This window comes from Caloenas nicobarica, chromosome 2 (genome assembly GCF_036013445.1).
Source record: "Caloenas nicobarica isolate bCalNic1 chromosome 2, bCalNic1.hap1, whole genome shotgun sequence".
In the NCBI taxonomy this organism is placed as follows: domain Eukaryota; kingdom Metazoa; phylum Chordata; class Aves; order Columbiformes; family Columbidae; genus Caloenas; species Caloenas nicobarica.
In genome coordinates, this window is record NC_088246.1 from 127,552,673 (window position 1) to 127,569,372 (window position 16,700).

Consider the following 16,700-nt stretch of genomic DNA (forward strand, 5'->3'; position numbering starts at 1 on the left):
ACCATAACCTAACCCTAGCACTAAAGCATGTCCCTAAGAAGCTCAACAGTGATTTATAACTAGAGATCCAACATTATAATACAGATTCTGAACAAACAAGTTATTCTAGTTCCAATTAAGTTATTTCTAGAGGAAAGGTTTGAAAAATGAGCATGATCTCTACATATTAGAAGCAGCCTCAAGAAGTTATATAAACATAGAGACTATATCAGCCTATAATATGCACAAATTCCAATTGCCTAAAAGCCACAAGATTTTACATACTGTAAACAAAATATGTGTAGAAAGCATTTTTAGATTTGAAGTGCAAAGTCAAACCACTATATTAAAGTTAATATTCATGTTTTTACAGTGAGCAAAAATATTTCATGTAGAAACTTCTGAAATTCTGCCATTTCATAAAGCTTATGTAAAAGCAATGATAATGCCTGAAAATCTTCAAAAAGTTAAAGTTACAACATCAGATGCCTTAATTCACATGCATTGTCTTAATGGTAAAAATCTAACAAAGCCTTAGATTGGTGCCAAACAGTCAACGTTGAAGGAATGTTCCCACAAGTTTTTACATTGGTGCAGGCAAATAAAAAATATACAGATAATAGATCTCCCTTTTCTTATAGCTAGTTAGAACATATGGTATATCAGAGAGGAAGACCAGTGAAATGTTGCAAAGGCACAGTCAAGGCAAGTCTTAGTTTGATTTGCATTACTTCCACATGTGAGGTGTGTGGCGGAGCCATATGCCATGGTAGACAAGGTGTAGAGACACTCTCAAGACCTGTGAGCAAATTCAGGCTGAGAACTTTGCAAGAAGGATTGCAGAGGACAGTGGGCAGAGTGACTACAAATATAGATGTGATAGCCACGTCTGCTGGGCATTGTGAAAGTAAGACTGGTATGCACCACTATCAGAATTAACTTATCCTACTCAAAAGAAAAGCAGATTCTATCAGTGCATCCAACATCTCACGCTCAGGGTTTTTTTTTTCCCCCAGTAAAGTTACTTTTTAAGAAGATGACTAATTAGTTTTAAATTGTTATTTTTTAAAACTAAGAAAAAGGGCTTTTTAGTATTTTTTTCAAATAACCAATTTAAGCTAGGGATGTAAATAAATCTGTTCAGAGGACAACCATCCATTGACTGTATTCCAAGATTATGAAATTTGCTTTCATTATATACTGTAAAAACCAAAACCGATGAGACCATCCTGTGTCAAAATATTTGAATTTGGATTTAAAATGTCAGATGTATAGTTAGATATTGTTCTTCCAGTGACTAGACAGTCAACATGGGACATTTCAGGAAAAAATGCAAACCAAATTGGTAGATCTCTGTGAAAGCTTTGAGCTTAAATGAGGAATATCTTCTGCAAATAAACAGTTCTGAGTAGTTTTACTGCAAAAGCTAAATGAACAGTTTGATTTTCAAAAGTGGATAAATGGGCACAAAGTACAAAAAGAGAGTAAAGGACTTCCAAAAATTATGATATTTATTGAGCAGCTTATCTTTAAGAACTTATAAAGAAGTTGGGCAGAGACTAAGCAGTGAAAATATTTTGACCTATTTAAATTCTAAGCATTAGAGCATTATTTACCCATCTCCCTGGCAGTAACACCAAAGCTAATAAATAACCACATTGCATCATGTTTCCTTGCTACCTTCAGGGAAATCCTGTTTACTTATACCATTGCCTGCCAAGTGAAACAATATTTGAGTTCTTGAATTACATATAAACTTTAATTCAGGTGGGCAATCACTGGGTATTCAGTGACTCAGCTGAGTTAATAAATGAATTAGGTATTTTTATTCTTGATTGTTTTTTACTGTTTCTTCAGTGAATTCAACTAAAAAGAATTATGATGCTGTCTATATTGCCTATACTAATCACATTCAGAGTCCCTGTAGTGAAACCATTACAGGAAATATACTACAGCCATTTCTATCTTCTGTCAACATTTTCCTTTCTTTTAGTGCATGAAGGTAGCCAGAGGACAGAACTATCCTTAGACTGAAATAGTCCTTCCCTGTGATGCCCTTTCAGCTCTTCAGGCAGGGGAACTTGGCATCATATCAGTGAAACTAAATTAATGGCATGAGCATAGAAGGACTGAGAAGGTAGTTTCATTATGTGGTTAACCCAAAAAGATGTCTGTGGTTCCTAAAATACATGTAAGATGAATAATATTACATATGCATTGATGGTATTACTACTATGGCTGATGTTACTGTATTGCCTTGTTCTCTTGGGTTCTGTGCAGACATAGAACAAGTTGGTCCCTGGCCTCAGGCAGCCTTCATCTACATATAAAAATGAAACAAATAGACAGAGTTAGACAGAGGTTAAGAGAACAGCAAAACCATACCAGTCATAACAATAAACCTCAATTATTGCATGTCTGCAACCTAGGCCTTAAGAAGCCTGGAAATGTCCCAAACAAAAGCTTCAAGTAGGGACTGAAAGCAAAAAAACTCCTTTTGTGGAGCTTTTCCCAACAGTGAGGACAAAAGGGGGCCTGCACCTAATTATAACTCACTGCTAAAGAAAAGCTGGTGCCATAGCTTAGATGGGAACAGTAAAAAGTGCTTTGAGTTGAGGATAAGCATTTCAGGTTTGACGTGACAGAGAAATGAGAGTATAAGGATGCACATACACTCATGTGCATCAAAGCAATCTTTACAGCAGCCTCATGAGTATGTGTGAGCAGCACAAGACTGATTTTGACAAGACAAGAAAAAGGTCTCAATAAAGGAGACAACCATAACATGAATGAGAACTTCAGTTTTCTGATTAGACAAAGAAAATTCTACCCTGGACACGTTACGCAAAGGGAATTACTGAAAAAAAAGAGGTATGAACTAGGGATGAAGATACAGAGGAGCCTGATAGATATTCAGGTATAGCCAAAATGACAGGCAGAGAGATGACATCTGCCACGGCATCAAAGAAGAGGCAGAGAAGGGTTGGGCTGGGGGGATTGTTGGCTAAACATCCATGAGAGGAAGCCAGGCAGACATACTAATATTTCAGTTGCCATTGATAAACGTTTTGGAGGTGTGAAGTGGATGTGTCAGTCCTAAAAGGGTATGACCAATTGCCTAGTAATAAATGGTATTTGATATGTATCTGAGAAGCCAATGTAACCAGAAAACAGAGCACATACCGTATTCTATCTCAGAATAGTTATTGGTCAACTCTATCTTGTTGCAACGGGGTAAGGTATCTCATCTTTGATTTCTAACAGAGTTATTTCCATCTCATATTAGCCTATTTTTAGACTAAGTGGGTAAAAGGTTTTGCTTCCAAACAAAAATAACATGGTCTTAGTGCAGATCCCTGAGATGGCCGGTTACTAATCTTCTATCAGGAGAAACAGCCATTCTCTCCAGCTTTTTGTTTGCCTGTTTGCTTGTTTTCCTTACATATTCAATGTTTAATTCATAGCAAAATCCATGATTATTCATCGTCTTTAATAATCTTCATTCTGAGAGACAGCCTGTTGAAAAACTACAGAAACTATGCTTTTAGGTCATCTTTACCTGCTCTTTCAATAGCTTTTAAAAAGCCAGCAAAGCAAAAGAATTTTCTACCCCTTGACAAAGGCTGTGTTGGTCTGGCTTTCTGTCAAGGTATACTTCTGCAGTTCTCTCCTCAGACTGACTTTTTTTAGAGATATCTAAACTTTATACTTTCTGTCTCACAGATCATCCCAGAAGATGTTTCTAAAACACTGACATGGGTCAGTTGTGTGGAGTTACAACAAGAATTATTTTGGCCTATTTTAAAACAAATAGTAGTTTCAGAACATGGCAGGGGAAAAAATTTCCTTAATTAACCTAAATATTTTTCAAGTTAGCTTGCACTGGAAAATTTACAAATTTACTGAAGAAAATACCACCTGTTACTTTATCATTAAACACCAAAAAAGCAATATTTTCTTGTTTTTGTCCTGAAGCTTAGTTGTTCTTTTAGCTGTTTTTACAATAAATTATGACAAACTAACTAAACCACTTGTTCAATCAAGTGAAAATTTACAAACCTTATGCCACTGAAATAGAAATTAACTCCTTCCTGTTCCTAGCTGAGGTCCTGCCAAGGCGAATACAATCTGTTCGGTGCTTTTTCAGTTCTTGAACCTGAATTCTTCCTCTTCGAATCATGTTATAGGTGATAACAATAAGTGCGATGTTAAAGCTCAGAGATCAGAGTATGTTCCTTCTGCATCTGGATTTGGAAACACCATCCTGAGCCTGGCACAGGGAGCAGCTCCCTCCGTCTTTCTCGGCGCTCTGCTGAGATGCCCACTTGCAGTTCTGGCCCTGCCTCTGCAGCAGATTCACGTAGCTGGTCAGTGGTTCTTCTGGTGATTCTGCCACTGACATCATCTGAGCAAATATTTTATCAGTCTCCTCTTTAGCTATGAAAATGAAACAGAAGTGGTAAAATACGAATTAGGCTGGTAACCCCCCGCCCTATTTAATAAATACACAGACAAAGAATAAAATCAACTAACCTGGCCAACCCAAATGTGACTTCCGGCTTTAAAAAAGGCTTTAATTTTTGGCAGTATACATACCAAAATATGAAGATACTCAGATACAAAACTAAAACTGGTGTTATACTTTAGCAGCAACAACAAACCAAAGGAAGAAAACAGTACATATATAAAACTTGTGTATCCATTTCAGAACTACAATAACAAAGAAAAAGAGGAAGCCATTGAACTATCAACCTATTAATCAGGAGTTGCACTAACATTTTCTAATCTGCATATTTCAGATTACTGACATCAGCGGTATTCCATGATGCACTGCAGATAATTAAGTGTATTTTTTCATGTCCTATAAATCATCTTTGCACACAATGCTGAGTTTATTATTAATTTTTTCCCTATATCTTTCCAGTGACCCAAATCCTACTTTTATTTTTTTTTTTTCTGTGGGATCAATATCCTTAGGCTGATTCTTCATAGACTATGTTTTAAACATGAAAAATATCTGACATGATGTAGGCATACTAAGAGTGAAATATTAGCTTCTCATGTACATCGCCCTAGTTTATATACCTTACTCTGCTTCCCACCCTTTGTGCTTTGGCCATGAGCAAAACAGAATTTTTGTTACACCTAAATGACACAACACATTTGTCTGCAGTGCACTTATCAGTATCTAGGTCTGAATTCTCTGGTTCACATGTGCACACTTCAAAGACTTTTATAATAGACTATCTAGAGTCCCTTCCCCTGGCAATTCACACATGCTTTTCCTTCATACGCTGTCTCAACATCAATTTTGAACATTTTTTCTATGAGTAACAGAAGCCTGGCTTACTCTAAAGTTGTACTGTCTCTTAAACTATTCCACTGTGCTTACTTCCAATTTCCTTCATGCCAACCCTCAACAGTCACTAGTGCAGCACCTCCGACTCCTCCTCAGTCATCAGTATGACCTTCACTTTCCCACCAGGTTCCACCACTTCAGCTCTCCAGCTCCTTCACCCCAAAGCTGAAGCCCTCTTAGACCTGCCCTGGCAATCAGAGCCCTCCCTCTCATGGGTCTCTCACCTTTGCTGGCCGACTTCTTGGGTAAGACTTGCACGGGCTGTGTGAGTGTCAGCACTGCATGGATATGGCCTGGGCAGCTGACTTCAGTCACCTACCCACCAGCATGGGCAGGCAGAAAGGACGGGAACACGCTCATCGTGTTTCCTCCCTCTCCTTCTGCATCTATTCCCCGCTAACCATATGGATTAGAGGAGCTTGTTCTCCTGGGGTCTGCAACGAACAGAAAAATGCCTTTTGAGGGACACTTTCCTCAAAACCACATGCCAAGTGAAGCCTGGATCACCAGAATCTCACCATCATTCCAGAGGGAGAGGTAATCAGAGTGGCCTGAGGCCTGAAGGTGTCACAGCTTCTCCTGGCAGCTGGAGGGGCTCTGAAGCTCCCACCAGAGCACTGGGCAGGTGTTTGACAGAACAAACACCCTGTTTGACAGAGAAGCAATGTCAGGAACAAGTAATTACACCAGAAGCTTTTACTGTCAGATTGAAAGGCAGGGGAACTATCAGGCAACAAACTGGTGCATAGCTGACCACAGAGCAGCGACTCTACTTTTTTTAAAACTCTGAAGAAGCCGCTTTACATTAGGAAGAGTGACTGCACAGCCAATGGCTAAAGAATAACCTGAGAAAACAACCCTTGGTCTCCACCAGGAATTTGGCACAGTGTCTTTAATTCATACCTGCATAACTGGCCATACTGCTTTCCTGCCCCTTCCCCCAGCCATGGGCACCAACATCGCAACAATCTTCCTTCATTTCTGATTGGAAGTTAAATTTCTTTCAGGAGTGATGAAGCAGTAATGCTAAGCTTCATTGTTATTTCATATATTTAAATAACTACTTATCCAAATCACTTTGAGTCTGGACATAAACTTGTTCTTCAAAAGTCAAAAATACTAATGGAAAATGATCTATTTTGAGAGTACCAGAAGTGAAGAAACACTGAAATTTGTAATAGAGAGCAGTTCATCTCCATAATGGTGAACACCTAGTTTTACTTTTGAAACAGGAAACTCAGTTTTGGAAAAGGAGAAACACGAGCACTCAGCAAACTTATTCCTGTTCCCAAGAATATTCCCATTGAAGTTTTGACTACTGAATTGCAGTCTAATATTTCACAGCCACAATAATTTCCAGTTGCCTGTAGATTTCTGAGATGGGCTTGGCAACCCCAAGCAAGTCACAGTGGGGTAGCTTATTTCAAGCACCACCTAGTGGATCTATTTAAAAGACAAAAAAAAAAAGGCAGCAATTAGCAAAACATTTTAGCTTTTGAAGGTAGTAACGGCAGGTGTCAGTCTCCCCTCTTTAAATGTTGCTATTTGATTGCTCATTAATAGCAAGTCACAACAGCTCTGAAAAACGCTAAATTAAGAAAAATGAAAAAATACTAGTCCGTTGATCTGTTCCACGTACAAAATTTGGCTCTTACTGAGCCTCAGCATAGGACATTCTCTTCGCAATTCATTAGGCCCAAAACATTGAGACCTTCTAATTAAGATTAGGGAATAGAGATGCCCATGATCAGGCAACTGAAATTAAAAAAAAAGAATACTGTGAAGTGTCATTAGAAAACAATAAGGGAAAGCACCATCATGCCAGAATCAGCATAATCATTTATGAGATGCAGTTAGAGATGGCTGAAAGATCAGAAAAGTGGCAAAAAGAAATTAGTGAAAGAACTGAAAGCAGAAACCAACACTAAGAAAAAACAATCCTGAGATATCCACCCTGGAGGCACTTTTGAGTACATTAGAATTAATCGTGTTGATCCAGCAGGTGATCAGATATTTGATTCCATGGGTTAATGAAAAGCCTCAAAAAACTGGACAGCTTCTGTGTCTGGAATGAAATATAAGGATGTAGGAAGGATTTGAGATCTCTCTTTGATGAGGTTATTAAAATAAAAATGGTTTCACAATAGCCAATAGGTTTTGGCTTCCATCAGACATTTATTTCAGTCAGATGTACTTGAAATTCATTTATTCAATTAATCTATATTTAGAAAAAATGCTCTTAGTTATAACTCTTATATTTTGTATATTAAAAGTGCTTTACATTCATTTAATGCTAAAACCAGTCTCGATTTAACTTGCTATTTTACAATAGGGCATGACTGAAAATAGATATTTTTTATAAAGAATAGACACCTACAAGTAGTGGTAAAGAACAGACATTTGTCATTAATGAGAAAATGTAGTTACTTTTAGTTGACTGAATGGAAATGACTGACATACTATGTACTAATCAACAAAATTTTGTATTTATTTTGAAATTACCTAAGTTATTTTGGTCTGTATGTAGTACATTACAAGAAGTCTCTGCTTTAAAACAGAAATTAAGCTGCACTCTTCCTACAAATAGCAATGGGCGAATCATATTTTGGTGCCTGTTCATGATATTCTCCTGTAAATATCTGAATATTAAAAAATATAAATAACTTTTATTTTGTGCCTAATTATATAAATAACTTTTTACTGGGGACCCTGAGTGGCTATGCTGACAAAGTAGGTGTGAGGCTTACGTATTTCAAAGAAAACAAAACTTTCTCCTTCTCCAGATTTGTATTAAATATTTTAAAGTGACGCAAATACTAAATATCAAGTGTTCTTATTCATAGGTCTCCTTCTCCCACATACTGTGGTCAAGGACATAGTCAAAGAGTGAAATTAACTAAATTCTCTCAGCCCTTGGTGATTAATTCTTTTTATTATCATACTGATAAAAGGGTGGGTGGCTGGATTTTGTGCCTGCAAAGGTAAATTCTAATGATGGTTTACCAATGCAGAACTAATACATAATATAAATCATAAAGTGCCTTCTGCAGCTTCTTTATTTTTGAGGGTTGAATTCAGCCTGGTGTCAATGGACACAATCCCACTGACACTGTACACTGATGCAAGGGTTGAATTTAACCTCTTGCATCACTCAGGGAGAGTGGATGTATATCTTTCTCCCTGTTTTTTTTTTTTTTGTTGTTGTTGTTGTTGTTGTTCAGTGAGAGACCCTGATGCTCAAAGTACGCAGAGAAAAACAGCAGCCTTTCTGGTCAGTCAGAACCGTGCTTCCAAACACTCAGAAACTCTGGCTTGTATGCCGATCAGGATTTATTAACAATGATTCCAGCGTCCCAGAAGGTAGATGCTTTTCATAGAATCATTTCAGTTGGAAGAGACCCTCAGGATCATCGAGTCCAACCATAACCTAACTCTAGCACTAAACCATGTCCCTAAGAACCTTGTCTAAATGCCTTTTAAACACCTCCAGGGATGTTGACTCCACCACTTCACTGGGCAGCCTGCTCCAATGCCTGACAACCCTTTCTGTGAAGAAATTTTTCCTAATATCCAATCTAAACCTCCCCTGGTGCAACTTGAGGCCATTTGCTCTTGTCCTATCACTTGTTACTTGGGAGAAGAGACCAACCCCCTCCATGCTACAACCTCCTTTCAGGTAGCTGTAGACAGCGATAAGGTCTCCCCTCAGCCTCCTTTTCTCCAGGCTAAACAGCCCCGGTTCCCTCAGCTGCTCCTCATCAGACTTGTGCTCCAGACCCCTCACCAGCTTTGTTGCCCTTCTCTGAACTCTCTCCAGCACCTCAATGTCTTTCCTGTAGTGAGGGGCCCAAAACTGAACACAGGATTCAAGGTGGTGCCTCACCAGTGCCGAGTACAGGGGGATGATCACCTCCCTAGTCCTGCTGGCCACACTATTCCTGATACAAGCCAGGATGCTGTTGGCTTTTTTGGCCACCTGGGCATACTGCTGGCTCATAATCAGCCGGCTGTCAATCAACACGCCCAGATCCCTCTCTGCCAGGCGGCTTTCCAGCCACTCTTCCCAGAGCCTGTAGCGCTGCCTGGGGTTGTTGTGACCCAAGTGCAGGACCCGGCACTTGGCCTTGTTGAACCTCATACAAGGAGATATGTGCAATATGTTATCCAAGGACAAAGAAAGTTACCATAGTTCATTGTAAAAAAAATTTGATTCTAAAAAGGTGATTCTGAATCTTCTGAATATTCTTAAAGAAACAAAGATGACAACATAACTACATAATCATGAATAATGTGATGATATAAAGTGATATATATAAAATTAGCATATACCCTTAGATGATACAGATGCAAAAAATATAATTATTGTAGATATTTTAAAGACAAGTATCTTTCAGGAACACAGTTCTTCAATTACTGCCTTATTTCACCCTCACTTGGTGAGGGTTGGTTTGACTTCCTTGGGAAAAAAAGAAGTGTGGAGAAATAACCCAAAATATAAAAGTATGGCATGAAAAACACTCCTTCTGATAGGAAGCATTCCATACCATTTTAAATTTCAGCAGTTTTATGAAGCACAATAGAGATTTAGGTAGCTGTTGTAGATATTAAACACTCTCATTAAAAATTAATTTTGACAACATCCTATGATTGTATGAATGGTTTAAGAACATTAACAGAGGACTCACCTTGCATAGACATACGCCTATGCACAGCAAGGTCTAGACATAAGTACACGGTTTGGGGAGAGGGATTACTCTAAGTTTCCCAGGATCTGTCAGAGCAAGCTAGCTTGGAGCTAGCACTGGAGATAGCCTTCCAGTTACTCTTCTTCTGGCTAGCAGCTAACATCTCCTACAACATCATGCTATATGACTTTTGAACCTAACCACTAACAAATTGCCATGCAAAAAGTAATACTAATAGTAGGATTTTAGAAAGTATTGTAAGGTTATAAAACTGATTAAAATGTTCCCAGTTTAGAAATCAGATTAATGTAATGGGATGTGGAATGGACGCTGGGAACAGAGCCAAGCCCCTCATTCTATCAAAGAGCAAACTTGTGTGGCTTCTCGAGCAAGAACGGAAAACACAGAATCCTGTAAAAAATATACTAACTTCTCCCATTTCTGAAAATAATTAGTAAAGGTTTTAGGGGCAAAAAGAAAAATAGGACACTTCTGCGACATGACAGGAGCCAGGCAGTAAATGTATTTAACACAATGTAAGAGTCAAAGAGTGCAAGAGTCAAATTGCTGCTGTCACATGCAGAATATGACTTCAGAAAGGTTTACAGGTATTTTCCACCAGGCTGAACAGAAAAATATTAATAAGGTGGTAGAATCATGTATCTTTTCAATAACCTATTTAATCTATTTTTCCAAATAAGTGCCAAAGTAAATTTATGGAATGGGTGACTGTCTCAGCAAATGCACGTCACATCTCTTTAATACAGCGAACTTTGTTTTAACTAGAACGATATTCCTGAAACTGTCACAGGTGAGAATCGCATAATTTGGCTTTGAAATATTTATGGAACAGAGTTCATGACAATTTTTCTTAAACATGAGGAAAATTATAAACTTAATTTAAAATGAAACAATAGCATTCAGTGCATATTCTCAGGAAAGCAGGTTACCATGTAAGGCTTAGCATCTAAAATGCTACCATTGTGCATATTTACCTATAGCTCATCAAAGCCAAACCTTGTAAGCAGCTCTGCTGGAGTACAAATGTCCCTGGCTAAATGCAACTAGAGAACATTTTCTTTCTACAGGTCACCTAAAAATATCTGGACAAACAGTGCAGTGTCTGAGCACAGTCTCTACAACAGTTCCATGCTTTTTCTGGTCTGGCATATGAAATAACCTGAAACAGGGTGGGAACAGGCCATGGGCTGCCATCTACAGTGCACTTCAAGAAGAGGGTTGCTACTTGCAGGAGTTTGTGTCTTTTAAAGCCACATGCCAGGATTTCTGCTTTTTTTAAAATACAAAATTACTGGTTTTCCTAGCTGTTGTATAGTTTGCTAATGAACTGGGAAAAGTATGGTCTTAAAAGTACTACGATGTGGGAAGAAGTACCCCAGCTATATAAACAATGGCCACTGGTAGTCTTCTCTGGCAGAGTGTTTGGTTGTCACCCTGCCCCCGAGCTGTAGTCAGGATGATGGCATTGCCGAGCTTCAAATGTGCAGTTACAATGAGTACTGTTGTACACCAAATGGGAGATTGCTCTATGTGATAAGGAGCAAAGGCAGCAAGAGACATTCATTTTACACAAAATATGAGTGAAATTTAGATTAAAAAAATAGACCAACGGTTAGAGAGGGTTTCAGGGAGAGAATGTAAGAAATAAAGGGGATTTTTTTTTTTTAAGACTGTCTTTCATAAGAACAACTAATGAAAGAAGGTCTGTCAGCAACCAATCATTTTTGTGGACCAAGCCTATATGTGACTATATGCTCCCTTATGTCAAATAGTTAGCACAAACTGTTATCAAACACACTAATACTTTATGTTAGTACACATCTGGAAAAGAGCTTGCCATTGTGGAAAGCTCCTGTCTTACCTCATGCTCCCAGATAGTGGAGCCCACCAAAAATAACACACTGGATAACAATGAAAATAATATCAAAGTATCTAGGAAGTGAAATCATCATTGTTCAAACACCAGAATCTCTTTTTTAAAGACAGCATACACTAACTTAGCTGCTTAACTCTGTCATGATGTTAGCTATTAGCTGTTACATTCTATTTAATTGTCCATCAATTATAATTTTGTTCTAAGATTACTGACAGTCCTTTTCTACGTTTTCCTCCAAACTCTTTCGTAAGTGCGAGCCTTTGTTTCCTCATTCCCAAGAAGTGTAGCAACAACATTAACATACTGTAGAACTTTACCATTCTTTTATGGTCAGTGTATATTCCACAATGCCTGTTGCATATTTTGAAACTCCCTGTGCCATAGATGTTAATGTACTACTCAAAACTATTCAAACCTTGGAAAAGAATGCTTGCTGGAATCTGCATCCTGCCCTGGCCTTCAGCATAGGATTGAATTTTACACAGAGTGCAGAGAATGTATTTATTTAATTACCACTGACTAAATTATATATGACAAAGTATTTATATACACCTGTTTTTAATAGCTCAGAACTATTAAATAGTTGAACTCTGTTTTTCACTCATTTGTAGCTACATCATGAGGACTTTCACCAATGTTGTGATCCTTCACGCCAGATGAAGTTGCGCAGCCCTGTCTCTTGGCTTCGGAGCCAACGACCTGAGGTGCAGCGCCAAGGTGCAGGTGGAGGTGTGCTAATAACTGGGACACTCTGGAAGGCAAGTCCCTCAGCAGTGACCTATATCTGAGATTTGACTTTGTCTCATGAACCATCCAGACTCTCTCAATCCCAGATAATCATATCGATGTCAGTTGGTGAGGATATCTAGAGGCCACCAACACTAGATCATAATCCACTGATTTTTTCTTTCCTTTAGAGGCAGTAGAAACATAAGAACAATAGTATAATGTATTTTCCATTTATTTAACAAGTATTTTCATAATCTTTTTGAGTAGTTGGGCTACACTGACAACCACAAGCACCATGCTATTTGCCGTTTGTCGTCTGGTATTAGTTTGCATGAGTCTTGGGGCCACTTTCTATCTGTAGCCAAGACTTGGCAAAGCACCTGTTTCACAGTCCAGTGACAGCCTCTGAGACGTATGAGAAAATAATGGTTATTTGGACTTGGTCTTTTTTACATTTTCCTGGCTAAGAAAAGAATCCTCACTACATTTTCTGAGCACTTGAGAACTTCAGTCTTAAATCTCAATAATTTTCAAATAAATTACTGTAAAGTTTTCCTAATTTTAAAAATACATCTATTCTTCTGGTTTTGTCCAGTGAAGCTGAGGGGAAAAATGTACCTCAGAAGGATAAACACAGTCATCCTTCTGCCCCCTAAGTTTGCCATTAAGTTGACAAAATCACTATGCTGAAAGCAGTAATGGAAAAATCCAAAAGGTTATATTGAATGGAACAGGGAAGGCTTTGATAAGGACCTGCTGATTTCATGGTTAAACAAAGGGAATTGTCCTCCTCCTCAGCTCTGTTGTAGTCTAGAGTTACATTTCTAGAAAGGCCCCAAGATGTTTTCAGGGCTGTGAGCACACATCTGTCCCATAGGTGTTTCAAATACCCATGAGGAACTGGAGCGCTGAAGAGAGTGTTATTGTTAGTTGGCGCTCCCTGCCAATCAAGTTCAGTTGGAGAACTGCTGGCATAGTGGCTTAGACACAGCTCTGCCTGCACCAACTCTACAAGTCATGCACACAGATGAGGCAAATCTCCAACATGATAATCTGATGGCAAAGGGTGGTGGAATCAAACTATCATAGTTCAGATCAAAAACAACTTTCCTGAACGTAATTGTTAGACCATGGAAAATCAGAGGGGAAAAAAAAGAGGCCCAAGAGCATTTTTAAAAACCAACCGTATATATTTCCAAAGTCTCTAGAGACACATAAGGTGGGACCTTGAACTATACTATTACAGACCTAATTGCTACGGAGCATTTCACCAAGTCCTCAGGGGCTCGCATTATTCTCCATCAAGAAGGTTCATTTGAGCCAAAGACTTTGTAGAGCTTGCAATGCAGACTGGAATCCTGCTGAACTTGCACTCTCTGTAAGGATAATTTTCACTCTCCCACATTCCTAATGGTATAGATAAGGAAGAATAACACAGAATCACTTCCTAGCAGAGACATCAACATTATCAAAAACTGAAAATATTTGCAGCACACTGGATTATTGTCACACAAATCACAGCAAGCATTATAAACTGAGTTGAAAATTCCTACTGCTTCTATTTATTCCACTATTACATTGCATATTCAACTGAATAGATACTATTAAGTCACTAGAGGCCAGCACTTTCTCAAAGGCAATACAGTACTTCTTTAAAAGGAGCAATGTTTTAAACTCCAAACATTCAAAACCAACTGTTAGCCTCACAAAATTAATGGCACTGGGTCAAAAACAATGAGATCTTCAACAGTAAATTTGAGTTCTCCTTTCCTGATGCCCATTTTCAAAGTTCTTGGCCGCTTACTTTCAAGACTTCTTTCCCTAATCACGAGGGGTAAAACAATTTAAAGAACTGGCACTTTAATGTCATTTTATGCTTTCAAAGACAGGGAGTTAAAAAATACACTTCCTAGGTCTCAGGACAAAATCCTGAGAACAGGCAAGGTGCTATGAACCAGATGGTTTAAAGGCTGTTGTTTCACTTGCCTAGATTCCCTAACAGACTTGTGTGACAGATTCTTATTGAGTGTTCTTGATGTCAAATTTAGGTCTCCAAGATCAAAACTGGAATTTTCAATGGCATATTCAACATATAACTTTGTGGCGCTTACCCATGGCTAGTAGTCCCTGTGACCTAAGAAATGTTGAGGTCTGAATTCTCTCCTCAGTGGGAAGAGGCGAGATTTCTCATGGCAGTATTCTCCTCACTACACCACAAAGTATTCTGGAGTTGAAGCTATTTCACTATGGTTAAATAAGGATAGAAGATGCCAGGAAAACAAACAAACCAACCAAACCACCCCTCGACAAACCAAAGGCAGAATCGAACTTCTAGCTTTTTGGTAAGGAGACTATGTAACATGGACATTCTTTCCACCCAAGTTGCCTGGGCTCTGTTTGACTCACTTTTACTTTTCCTCTGTGTAATCAGTCTTCATTTTTTGTATGTAAACTTGAAACAACTTCACCAATAAGTGAGAATCCTCTCATGCTATAGCTGCCTATGGAGTAAGAAAACAGGGAAAAAATGAAAGAAATATGATCTGAAAGACTGAACCTGAGGGTCCCATCTGCTTTGTAAGTGTGGTGCTACAGAAGCTGGGATGCAGTCTTGCTTTGATGGTGTTTTAAAGGAGTTCCATCCAAAGTTAAGTCTGCAGATCTAATAGTAAACTAGTTCATCCAGGTGTCATAAGATGAACTTTATCTTTGCCAGCTGCAGCTAAAATCCATGATATTTTGTCCTGTTTGAAAGAGTGCAGACAGAAATGATCACTTTCTTTTGCGCATAAAAATATTTGATGACTTTCTTCATATCAGCCCTCATTCTTCTTCTAGTCTATTCAAAGCCATTTCTTTAAATCTTTTCGTTTAGAGCCTATTTTCCAGACCTTTCATCATCCTTGTTGCTCCCTCTGGACTCTAGCACACATCTCTTGATGGGTCATTGTCAAAATTACAGACTGCACTACAACAGAATAAATGAGCACCCTGCAAGTCTTACACCAATTTTGGGTAACTTCCAGTATAATGTTCACTTCTTGGTAACAATAAGAAATTATTATCCACTATAGCCTGACTCTTTCATCCAGAACTGCTACTTACCCAATTATTTCCCAGGATCACTTGGTGTAATTGCTGGGAAAAAAAAAAAAAAAAGTCACTAGACACTCATTACTTTGCGAAGAAAAACACTTGCACCCAGTTTCAGATGGAATGCAGACTGAAATTCTTGAGGTGTGCACATTCCCACTGCTCTGACAGGTATGTTTAAATGACAGATAGTATTGAATCTAAGACATTCTCTTCTCAAAACTCTACATAGCATATTAACTACCACGCTGACTCTTCGGATTGAAGTTTGCAAATGCTTATTCTCCCCTGAGACACTGTTGAAGTGGTCTTGGCTTTTATTGACGGCTGCTACAGGAGGCCTCTACCCAGTTGCTGAACTTGTGTTTACACCGATTTAAGGCTTGCACACTTAATTAACGACGGAGCTGAAAGCAGCTACATACACAAAAATGCATTTGACGAACCGTTAACCCTTCTTCCACCAAACCTGTATCAAAGCACAGCCTCCCAACTGCAGGTTAGCGCCGGAGCGAAGCGGACGCGGGCTACACCATAAACGTTACCAGCGGGTAACGCCGCTACCCCGGCTCCCGCCCCGGGCAGCGCCGTGCGGCAACGCCGGCTCCCCCGAAGCCGCCGCGGACCGCCCCGAGCGGGGGCGCCGCGGAGGAAGCAGCAGGGCCACATCCGCCCGCGGCGAGACCCAGCGAGGAGGCGGCAGGCAGGGAAGGCGGCGGGAGGCCTACCCGGGCCAGGCCCACAGCCACCACAAGCGGCACCAGCCGGTAACGGCGGCCGGACGAAAAGCCGCTCCGGCCGCTACCCCTCACGCCGCTGGCGCCAGCTGCCTCCCGCGCATGCGCACTGCACCGCCGAGCTCCCTAGCACAGGCGCAGCGGAGCGCGGGCAACCAGCGTTACTACTCGCCCCGTCCCCGAGCATTCCTCAGCGCTCCCCAGGAGCATGCGCGCTCTGT

The 16,700-nt window shown here is 39.5% G+C and overlaps 1 long non-coding RNA gene across 1 annotated transcript; it reads right to left on the bottom strand.

The window, feature by feature from the left end:
- Positions 1-377: 377 nt before the first annotated feature.
- Positions 378-16,682, bottom strand: LOC135986154 (uncharacterized). The gene is made up of 6 exons (XR_010605851.1): positions 16,471-16,682; positions 15,755-15,787; positions 15,056-15,150; positions 13,898-14,056; positions 4,039-4,416; positions 378-2,299 (listed from the first exon to the last, which is right to left on the bottom strand). It is a non-coding gene; the product is annotated as an uncharacterized LOC135986154 (long non-coding RNA).
- Between the last annotated feature and the right edge of the window lie 18 nt (positions 16,683-16,700).